A 10,296-nucleotide genomic window follows, 5' to 3' on the forward strand; every position below is an offset into this window, starting at 1 on the left:
GTAATTTTTACTGCGATACGGGATCAACTTTACACATCATAGGGTGCCAGTGTGCCAGGTGATCCGTATATGCTGGCGCTGAGCGTTGACTTCCGGGGGCTAAACTACGAAGCCACCAAACTGCGTACCTGTAATTGCCACCGGATCCAGTAAGAGGGTATTGTTACACAATTGGTAGAGCTCCTCAAGACAATTTGTGAAGAAAACAAGGTGCGCAAATTACCAAGAAAGAAGCCGAGACAGATACTTTGTATGCTCAGAAAAGGTGAAAACCGGAATCTCTTTTGGTGAATTTAAAAACGTTGCCCTATATGGCTTATTTCCCATTGTTTTGTTGTCTCCGTGTCCGCGCTCTGTGAGGAGGAGAGCAAACCAGCAGGGCGTGAGCTGAAGCTGAGGTAGCAAGCGGGAAGCTGCGAAACCACCCAATATACATAACGCCGCCCGCTATGACGAGGTGTAGAACAGCAAAGAGGACCCAGGTGTTGACACTTGGCATAGCCAGAGGAAAACTATGGAAACGCGACGTACTACATAGCGATCAGCGCACGGTGCGATCATGCATTCGGCTGCATGGGAGAATGAGCGGGGACTGGCTGGCAAAAATGGGTGGCGAGTACTAGCGAAGATCGAGGCCGAGAGACTGTCCGTAAGCGGCGGGATCGACGGAAAGACGCGGGTGCGAAGCCACGATGCGGCATAGCGGTGCACGTGGTACGCCAGTAAATTGGGCGACCACGAGGATGCGCGTACGAAATTTGTTTTCAGAGGGGCGCTCTGGACAGGCACTTTTGGATTCACTTTTGAGTCTTGAGAACGATTTGGTGGCAATTGGTAGCGTTCGAGATGTAGCGTAGCGTAAAAGTGCAATGGACGAGTGGAGGCGTACCTTTCCTGAAGAGGCTACGCGGCGACGTTCACAATGTCAGGGATGTGGAAGGATTCCTGACTACGCGGTCCTGTCCTGCCGCCCTGTAGGACAAACAAATGTGTATCCCCTTCCCTCTCCTCCCATCTTCAGAAACTAACAGCTCCGCTGTTCATCCATGTTAGCAGGGCGGAATGGCCTTGCATTCTGTTGACGCTTTGCGTTAACTAACCAAAAGGTGATGCTAAGGAAGCAAAATAGGCTTTAAAGGGACACTGCAACTTTGTTCATCTTTTTTCGAAATTTCAATAGCTTACAGAACGTAATCAACCGATACATTCAGTAATTAGACGTATTCAGAAAGCAAGCCTAAGCACCAAAATGAAAAAAAATTCACCCCACCTCCCCGAAGGCTATCGTGAAGAAATGCGAATGCATTTCTTTTGCGCGAGAGTGCGCGGAATTTATAATTAATGAGGAGACGGTGATTTGTAGCGTAACCATTTATTTAACACCTGTTTGTGTTGTCGTTGTACTTGACGGCCACGATCACTGCCTTGTGGTCGGTAAAGTGCACAGTCAAAGGGTCTTTGAGAAGCATGCGGGCGTGGGAGAGTGGGGCGAGCGTCGAGAGGAGAAGCACCGAAGCACCGCGCCTACCCTCGCCTACACTCTCCCACACACGCGGGAGCTCCGGCGAGCTCCCGCGATGCGAGCGCCCTCACACGCCCGAGCGCGCTCCTCCTCTCCACTCACTCGCCGCTGATCCGCCCGCACCACCTGCTCCGGTTGCTAGGGGAGAGGAGGAGCGCGCGCGCTCGCAGCTGTTGCTATGGGAGAGGGGGTGAGAGCGGAGAGATAACACCTGCGGGCGCGTGGACGCCGCACGGCGCCTGACATGGCTCGACTAAGAAATGCATTCGCATTTAAAAATGCCTCCGAGCTTTTCAGAAACCTTCCTTAAGGCACCCTTATCAAGGGCATCCTTTTCTGAGCCAGCTGGGCTCCCGAGAACGTGGCTAGCCAGCGACGCGCCAATCCGGGCACGGCGTGTGGGCCCAACTTCACCTTTAGGAAGGAAGCTCCCGGGACGCCAGCTCCCAAGCGCTTGAAACAGCCAGCTGTGTCGGTGGCCGGTCGCCATTGAGAATGTTAGGCTTTTTTCACCGCAAATATCATCCCGTTTTTCACATGTGTAATGGACAGACAATAACAGCGCTTAAACGGGACGAAAGAAAGATTGACAAGACAAGGCGCTGACAACCAACAACAAGGCTTATTTCATCCTAACGGAATATATACCCTCGAAGAAGAAAAAGGCAGAGAGAAGGAACAGATAAAGATAGAGATTGTGAAGAACTTATATTTACATACATAGACACGCGCGAAGAAAGTTGTCATCGGTCAAGATAATCATGCCCCTTTTGTAGCTAATCAATAGATGGCTTGCTGACAGATGAATCCTTTCGCGTGTGGATGACGTGCGCCTCGAAGATCTCCCTGGCGCACTGATCTTTGTATTTTCTAAAGAGAGAAAAAAACCTTTATTGAGCGACTGGGGTTAGGGAAGCGTGGTGGTCCCCGGTTGGAGGTCGGCGGCGACGATGGCAGCTCGTTCCATCAAGGCGATCTGAACGCCCGGGTCGGAGCTACCCAAGGCACCCTCCCATTGCTCGTCACGGGTGATTAATGGGAAGGGATTGGAAGGACATGCCCACATAGAGTGGGCAAGTGTGGCGCGCTGGCCACATGCGGGGCAATGAGGTGAGGGGTAGAGGGAAGGGTGGATGTGATGGAGCACCGCCCTGCAGGAAAAGGAATGAACCTGAAGAAGTCGCCATGTGCGCGCTTGCTCATTGCTGAGCTGGGGATGTGCCGGTGGGTATTTTGGTCGGGCGAGGCGGTAATGTGTGAGTATGTCATGATACGCAATTAGGCGGTCTCTGGCGGATCGGGCCCCGTGGTAAGGAACTAGGCTGGCTCTCGCTCGGATTGTGAATCCTCGAGCCGCGTCATGGGCCGCCTCGTTCCCCCCGAGTCCTGAGTGCGCCGAGTTCTGTCTTCTTAATTTGTCTGTCTTCTTAACAGACAAATTATTCCTGCAGACAGAAAGTAGACAAATTATGCTTGCAACCATTCTTCACTGCAAAGACTCATAAAGAAGGTATTCCCTTTCGTCTGATCATCACCGAGCATGGAATTTGGCAGCGACATATCGTACGGTTCCTGCAAACTTCTCTAGCGTTGATTCCTATCGAAGACCCCTTCCTCGTTTGAAGCCCGACGGAAGTGTCAGATTTTCTGCAGCATCGGAACCCAGCAAATGTAAGCGCTATTTCAATTGACGTAGAGGACCTTTATTTTTCCTTGCCTCACGCAGCTCTCGAAGGTCGTGGAAGAGGGTGTCGACAGGTATGGGAGTGTTCGATTCCAAAACGCAACGGGGACGTCCGTATAAAAATTTCTACAGCTTCTACAGTTCTACTTGGAGTCCTCGGTGATGGTTTTCCAAGGAGACCACTACGTTCACAACAAGGGAGTCTGCATTGGCGCTTGCCTCGCTCCGGTGCTGAGCTACCTGTCGCATGCCCGCCACGACAGGTAACTCGCAGTGGAACTTTCTGGAGCCAGCGTTGTACGAGTATTTCGCTACGTGGACGTCTTTTTGATTCTCTTCGAGTGCTCCACAGCCACCGACAGTCAGCAGCAAGTTCAACGCATTCTGAGTACGTTTGAATCAAGTCTTGGGGACTTCACGCTGACGACCGAAGAGCCATGTGACGAGCGCCTCAGGTTTCTGGACCTACAGTTGAAGTTGCATCCGGAGCACGTATGCTGGAAGTATTCCCCCCGATCCAAGAGTTTTTTGCCATTCAAACCACTTCAAACCATTCGAAAATATTGAAGAGGGGCATTGCAATCTCAGCTCTCAGGAACACTCTCCATCAGTCATGCCTGCATCAAATGGGCGACAGCCTTTCCGCTCAGGCTCAAAGGCTGACAAGAGCAGGATTCCCCACACCTATGTTTTCAAATTGTGTGAATCGCTGCGGAAGGAAATCCGCCGCAGCAAACCTGTGAAAGAGCACGAAGGGAAAGAAAAAAGGAAGATAGCAGTGATCCCGTACCTTCACGGTGTCTCTCACCGACTGAAAAAAGTTGCTGCTCGAGTCGGAGTCACCATATTGTTTATCGCTCCAAACAAATTAAGTGGGCTCTGCGACATAGTGAACGGGGAAGTAACTACCGCAGGATCTTGCTCAAAAAAACATGACAAGCCATTCGTGGAGTGCAAGTCAGGCGTCGTTTACGACATTCCGCTGCCGTGTGGGAGGTCCTACACGGGTCAAACAGGACGTTGTTTGAATGACCCGCTGCGGGAGCATGCAGGCACTTACAAGAAAGGAACAGGCAGCAATCTCGCCGTACATTGCACCAAATGCAAGTGCACACCGAAATTCGACCAGACACGTGTGCTTCGAAAATACAAAGATCAGTGCGCCAGGGAGATCTTCGAGGCGCACGTCATCCACACGCGAAAGGATTCATCCATCAGCAAGCCATCTATTGATTTGCTACAAAAGGAGCATAATTGTCTTGACAGATGACAACTTTCTTCGCGCGTGTCTATGTATGTAAATATGTTCTTCTCAATCTCTTTATCTTTATCTGTTCCTTCTCTCTTCATTCTTCTTCTTCGAGGGTTACGATTAAATAAACCTTGTTACGATGAAATAAACCTTGTTGTTTCTAGTCAGCGCCTTGTCTTGTCAATCGTTCTTTCGTCCCGTTTAAGCGCTCTTATTCTCTGTGAAATATGTACCAACAAGCCCGCACTACCACGCTTTTTCAGTTCACATCTGTAATTTGGTTTTCCCAATTGGTTGCATCCTGGAAAGCGAGCAAAGATTGTAGCCGCATCTGACAGTGTGGTTGTGGTTTGCAGGAGAGGAAAAGATAAGGAAAGGTGTCGTTCTATGCGCGGAGGCATCGCCATGGTGCGGACGCTGGTCGCATCGCGCGCCGGTCGGACGGTGTTCGTGTGCGTCAGGTCGACAGGCGGATGCAGAGATCGTTCCTGTTCGCAGACAGCGCTTCATTCTTTACGGCTTGATCAATTTCTGGCGAACGACGCCCGAAATCGGCCCCTCAGCTAAGCTATCGTCGTAGTCTGCGATGTTGTGTCCGGAAAAGGCTCCCTTAGGTAGGTCGCGAGCTACCTTAAGTAGGGCTTACTTTTTGTCCGGTAAGTTTGCGAAAAGGCGTCTTTTCAGTATAGCGTCAGGTCTTGAAACGCGTTAAGGCCCCAAAAAATGTCGGTAGGCGAAAGTGATACTTAAGTTCAAGAGGAGTGTGATTTGCACGAGTTGGTGAACGTTCATGATTGAAAATTAGCCCGGAAAAAACAAAGCACAAAAAAGGAACGAGTAGTAGACAGGAGAGCGCTGCATTCACAACTGGTTTATTTTGAAGAAAACACTGGTAATATACATAAATCAGGCTCTCACCGGGCGGTAAATTATTACATTGAATAAACAAAAACAAAAAATAGCAGCATCTCCACTCCGTGGATGATGGCGAGGGTGCGGAGTACGGGGACTCGAAATGACATCCAAGTTGCGCACCGAGTGAAATCTGATTTTCGCCCCGACCGCCATCCGATTTGAGCAGTGAGTTGCACTTTGATTATTCCCTAAATGAAACTGCAACTCACAGCTCAAATCGAATTTCGCTTGATTTTCTGTTGATGGTGGTGTGCGCACGGATGGACGCGGACCGACATTGGGAGGTCCTATGTACTCCGCACCATTACAGGCGAGAGAGTTAGCCATTTGATTCTCGGGCCGTAACTCCCGCTCGTAGTCCAATGGGTAGGCCGACTGACACAAACCCTGTCTGGTCTACCAGACACAGGCTCGAATCCTGCCGGTGCCTGTGTGATTTTTTGCGATTGTAAATGCTATGCACACGGATGCCTACGGACGTTGTGCGGCCCTAAGGTGCTCTGCACCTATAGATAACGAAATCACTCGTCGGTCTGCACAAGTGTAATCTAATAGTTTGCGTGGTCATGCAACGGTGTCACTCAGACAAGCGTATTCCCGGACATGCAGCACTACTGAGAGCATACTTATACATCGGTCGGCAGATCGTCAGATTTGAAAAGCCTCGATAATTTCTCTTGTTTTATCTCTGTGTTTCGACAGCACAGTGGTTTCTTTAAACACCGGCACACAGCCGTGTAAGCTGCAGTGTTTTGCCAGGTGATCGTGCGGATTCCCTTTTAATGAACGCTGGTGCTCCGACAACCTGGTGTTCAGCCACCTCTCGGTTTGCCCGACGTATATATGTCCACACTGAAGTGCCAACATATACACGACACCCGTTGCTCATTTCACAAATGGCTCTGAATGATTTATCGGGCACACTTTTTTTGTCCTTGTATCCCGGGAAGCTAATCTTCGGCCAACCGTACTGCACAATTTTCCTAACTTATTTGGGGCCAAGAACACCACGTCGAGAGCGTACCTTTTTGCCACGTTCTTGAAGTTATGAGAGAGGTGGTGCTGATACGGTATCCCAACGGGTCATCTTTTTCTTTGCATTGTCAAGGCGAAGTACTACTGGCCCCGCCTTACAACCGATGTGTCCCAGTACGTTCGGAGCTGCCTTGACTGCCAGCGACGAAAAATGCCGCCAACGAGACCCTCCGGACTTCTGCAGCAGATTGCCGTACCATTGATGCCCTTCCAACAGATTGGAATGGACCTTTTGGGCTCGCTATCTACGTCACGATCTGAGAACAAGGGGATTGTCGTAGCGGCAGGCTACGTGACGCGCTACGCACTGCCGCTCTTCGGAGGACTGCACCAGAAGTCGCAAAGTTCTTCATAAGGCAAGTTGTGCTGCTACATGGAGCCTCTGAAGTCCTAATCACAGACCGCGGAACGGCCTTTACCGCGGAGCTGATGCAAGGAATCTTACGCTACAGCAACACGGATCACCGAAGAATGATGGCGTACCACGCCCAAACGAACGGACTAACGGAACGTTTGAACACGGCGATAGCGGATATGCTCTCCATGTACGTCGACGTTGAACATTAGACCTGGAACGAAGTTATCCAGTATGTCACGTTTGCGTACAATATGGCTATCCAAGAAATCACGCAGATCACACCATTCGAGCTTGTCGTTCCACTACTATATATGCTTGACGCCATGCTTCCGCACGTAGAAGATGACGACCTCAACGCCGACGTCCAAGGATACCTTCAGCGTGCGCAGGAGGCCCGCCAGCTCGCTCGAGTTCGTACAACGAACTAGCAGCTAGTGGATGCCGGACGCTACAATCTCCGACGCCGAGACGCCGAGTACCGCCCAGGGGATCGTGTGTGGCTATGGACTCCCATCCGATGACGCGCACTCAGCGAAAAGCTTCTGCGACGGTATTTCGGACCCTACCGGATTGTACGACGTGTTGGACAAATTACCTACGAGGTGATTCCGGAACTTCCCGACGACGCACACGGCCCGAAGTCGTCCACGTGTTTCGCCTGAAACCTTACCACGCAAGATGAGGGGCATTTGTGTTGTTTGTTCGGACTGTCCGTTTTTTAGCATCGGGTCGATGCACTTTTAGAAGGGGTAATGATAGACGTCGGTTGAATAACGTGAGCGTCCCAGGTTCGATTACGACCACGGGAAGCATTTTTTAAAGCAAAGCTAGACTAACCTCGTCGAGCGGTTTTGCAGTCCCGGGGAATTTGACCTTCATTTGAGCGCACCTGCGCTGTACACTTAGCAATGCATCATGTGAGTCACCTGCACGAGCTCCGCCCACGGCCGCATTCACTACACGGCGCCTCTTCCGCCGCTGTCGTCTTGGCGCATGCGCTCTCCAAAGCTGGGTCGCGGCCTGACCACGTGACTCTCCGCGCGCATGCTAGATGGTAGAAAATTTTCGGCACCCACTGGACGTCTCCCGTCATAACGTCGTGACAGCACCTGGTGACGTCCCTCTGTTGCCTTGCCAGCTTGCCTCGGCGAGGCGAGGACGCGAGGATCCGAGGTCGGGCCGAGCGGCAGCCGAAGCAGAATTGCAACAGAATCTGCGGAACGTGGCGTGCTCGCGTTTCCGTCCAAGCGCCATTGCTCGCTAGTTCGCAATGTTGCTTCAGAACATCGTCTGTCTGCTAGAGGTGTGCGCCGTGTCGGTTTTGACCGGCGGCGGCGTGGTGGTCGTTTTTTGTCGGCGGCGGCGGCGTCGGCGGCGCGGCGCCGGGTATTCATCGGCGGCGGCGCACGGCCAATTTTTGTTGGCGGCGGCGGCGCCGGCGGCGCCGAAACCGGAACCGCAAATTAAAAAAAGGCCAGCCATTAAAAAAATCGTTCCGCTACATCCAACGCGATTTGGACAACATTCAGCTGTGGTGTCACAAGCGGCACATGTCATTAAACCTGAAAAAAACCTGTACACATGTGTTTTACGAAGAAAAGAAATGCCTCGAAAAATTTTTACGCTATAGACGGGTACTCGTTGCAAACTGTTGGTGAATTTAAGTATCTAGGTGTTTTCCTTACTCCGGCACTGTGCTGGCATCTGCATGTTGATTTTTATAGCTTCAAAAGCCTGTCGCATGTTTTCATTTCATTCTGAACTGAGAAGTCTGTCGAAATGTTCACTTTCAAGTTTTCATTTCTGCGTAGAAACACCAAAGAGTTCCCCCAAACCTACGTGAGAACGGTATTGAAATATGCATGTACTGCGTGGGACCCGCCCACAACAATGGACGGGTCCCACAACAATGCACAGTCTTCACAATGTCACGGCAGTTGACCAGCAAATCGTGGAGTCTTGGGACGCTTCCAAATCCGTCCTTGATGACCAAGTTGTGTAGGCCGTGCCCAACACACAGGTGATGTTCCGTGCATGCGAGACTCGCTGCGCGCTTCATGTTCGAGCCGGCGTCAGTGACTGCACAAACTTCCTTTCCCACCATGTTGAATTCTTCGAGGCACCTTTGAAACTCATTCATGATGGCAGCGCCTGTATGCCTCTCGGTCATGTGTCTCGTGCTCAGGGTCAACGATACGAGCTCGAAGTTCTCTGAAATAAAAACAGCAACCATGACAACCTAAAACAGCGTGGTCAGAAAAAGATCTAAGAAATCTAAATCAGGATACTGACATGAATTATTCTGTTCTCGCTAAATCACTCCCTGGCTATAACCTCTCACCTCCTCAACAAAACTGAACACATTTCAGGGTTCGCTGCACTCGCCCAGTATTAATGGGATCATTTAATGCTTTCATGACACAATACATGTATTTTTCAAGATACAAAACAAACAAAACCGAAGCATGTGGGGTTTTTTCGCCTTGTTGTCTGAAAGCTCAGGTAAGTATAACGTAAATTAAAACTTTCAAAAAGTATTTTGGAAGCACGCGCCATAAGTTACTACATGGGTTGAGGCATGCGCTTATTGGTACCTGCACTGAAAACATGCTAAACCTACCGTCAATATGGTGACAGGTGAACGTTATGTAGGATCGCCGCCTGGAGTTGTCGGTCCACAGATCGTATGTGACGGCACAGAACCTAGACCCCTCAGCCACCATCTTCTTCACCTGTCCGTGCATGGCACGGTAAACATCATCCAAGGCGGATCTCGACAAGGTCGTCCGGTCAGGGAGCTCTTGGGGCACTCTGATCACTTCATACTTTATGAGGAAGTCCTACAGAGGAGAAATGAAGTAACTTTTGTTCAGACCTATATTATATCATAAAATGAACATCAATGCACAGAGTGTGTTATATTTGTCACCAACCTGTAATCCTTCGCCATTCACCATGTTGAAAGGCAGCAGGTCCCTGGCGATCAAAAGGACCAAGTCTCTAGCAAGCAAGTTCTTTCTTGATGGCGTTGTCGCATTGCGCCTGGGAACCATTCGGAAATAATCTTTGACTGTCGCCGCCGTCTTGCAGTCGTCTTGCAGTTTATGGACATCCATCAAGTGTCTCTGCATGTTCGACGTGCTTACGGTGCTCGCGTAGCGTTTCACGTTGCAGCTGCGGAGGAAACAGGCCATTATTTAAACTCTCACAACTAAACGATTAGGCTGCTCACAACAAACGGTTTGGCAGGCGCCTTGGTAGGCGTTATGAAATTCCGCCCCCCCCCCACCCCCCCCCCCACCCCCGGCCCCTTCACCCGAACCCGAAACTATGCTAATTCCTGCGAGGTGATATGCGCGCATTTCACCGTCAATTTCAACGTATGTGAACTCTGAACTCTAGACGGGCGTCCTGATGTACGGTCGCGAAAACGGCAGCCGGTCTCGCGAGCACAACAGCTGAGGAGCGCACTGCACGGTATTAAGTCTCACAAATTTCACAATTCCTACGAGGCGCCAGCCAACGGTTCA

The 10,296-nt window shown here is 50.7% G+C and overlaps 1 long non-coding RNA gene across 1 annotated transcript; it reads right to left on the reverse strand.

Annotated features, from left to right (window-relative positions):
• Positions 1-8,069: 8,069 nt before the first annotated feature.
• On the reverse strand, positions 8,070-9,839 carry LOC144166413 (uncharacterized). The gene is made up of 3 exons (XR_013321672.1): positions 9,700-9,839; positions 9,387-9,606; positions 8,070-8,977 (listed from the first exon to the last, which is right to left on the reverse strand). It is a non-coding gene; the product is annotated as an uncharacterized LOC144166413 (long non-coding RNA).
• Positions 9,840-10,296: the final 457 nt, after the last annotated feature.

This window comes from Haemaphysalis longicornis, unplaced genomic scaffold, assembly GCF_048455015.1.
Source record: "Haemaphysalis longicornis isolate Haplotype H1 unplaced genomic scaffold, Haemaphysalis longicornis Haplotype H1 scaffold_1, whole genome shotgun sequence".
Taxonomy (NCBI): Eukaryota; Metazoa; Arthropoda; class Arachnida; order Ixodida; family Ixodidae; genus Haemaphysalis; species Haemaphysalis longicornis.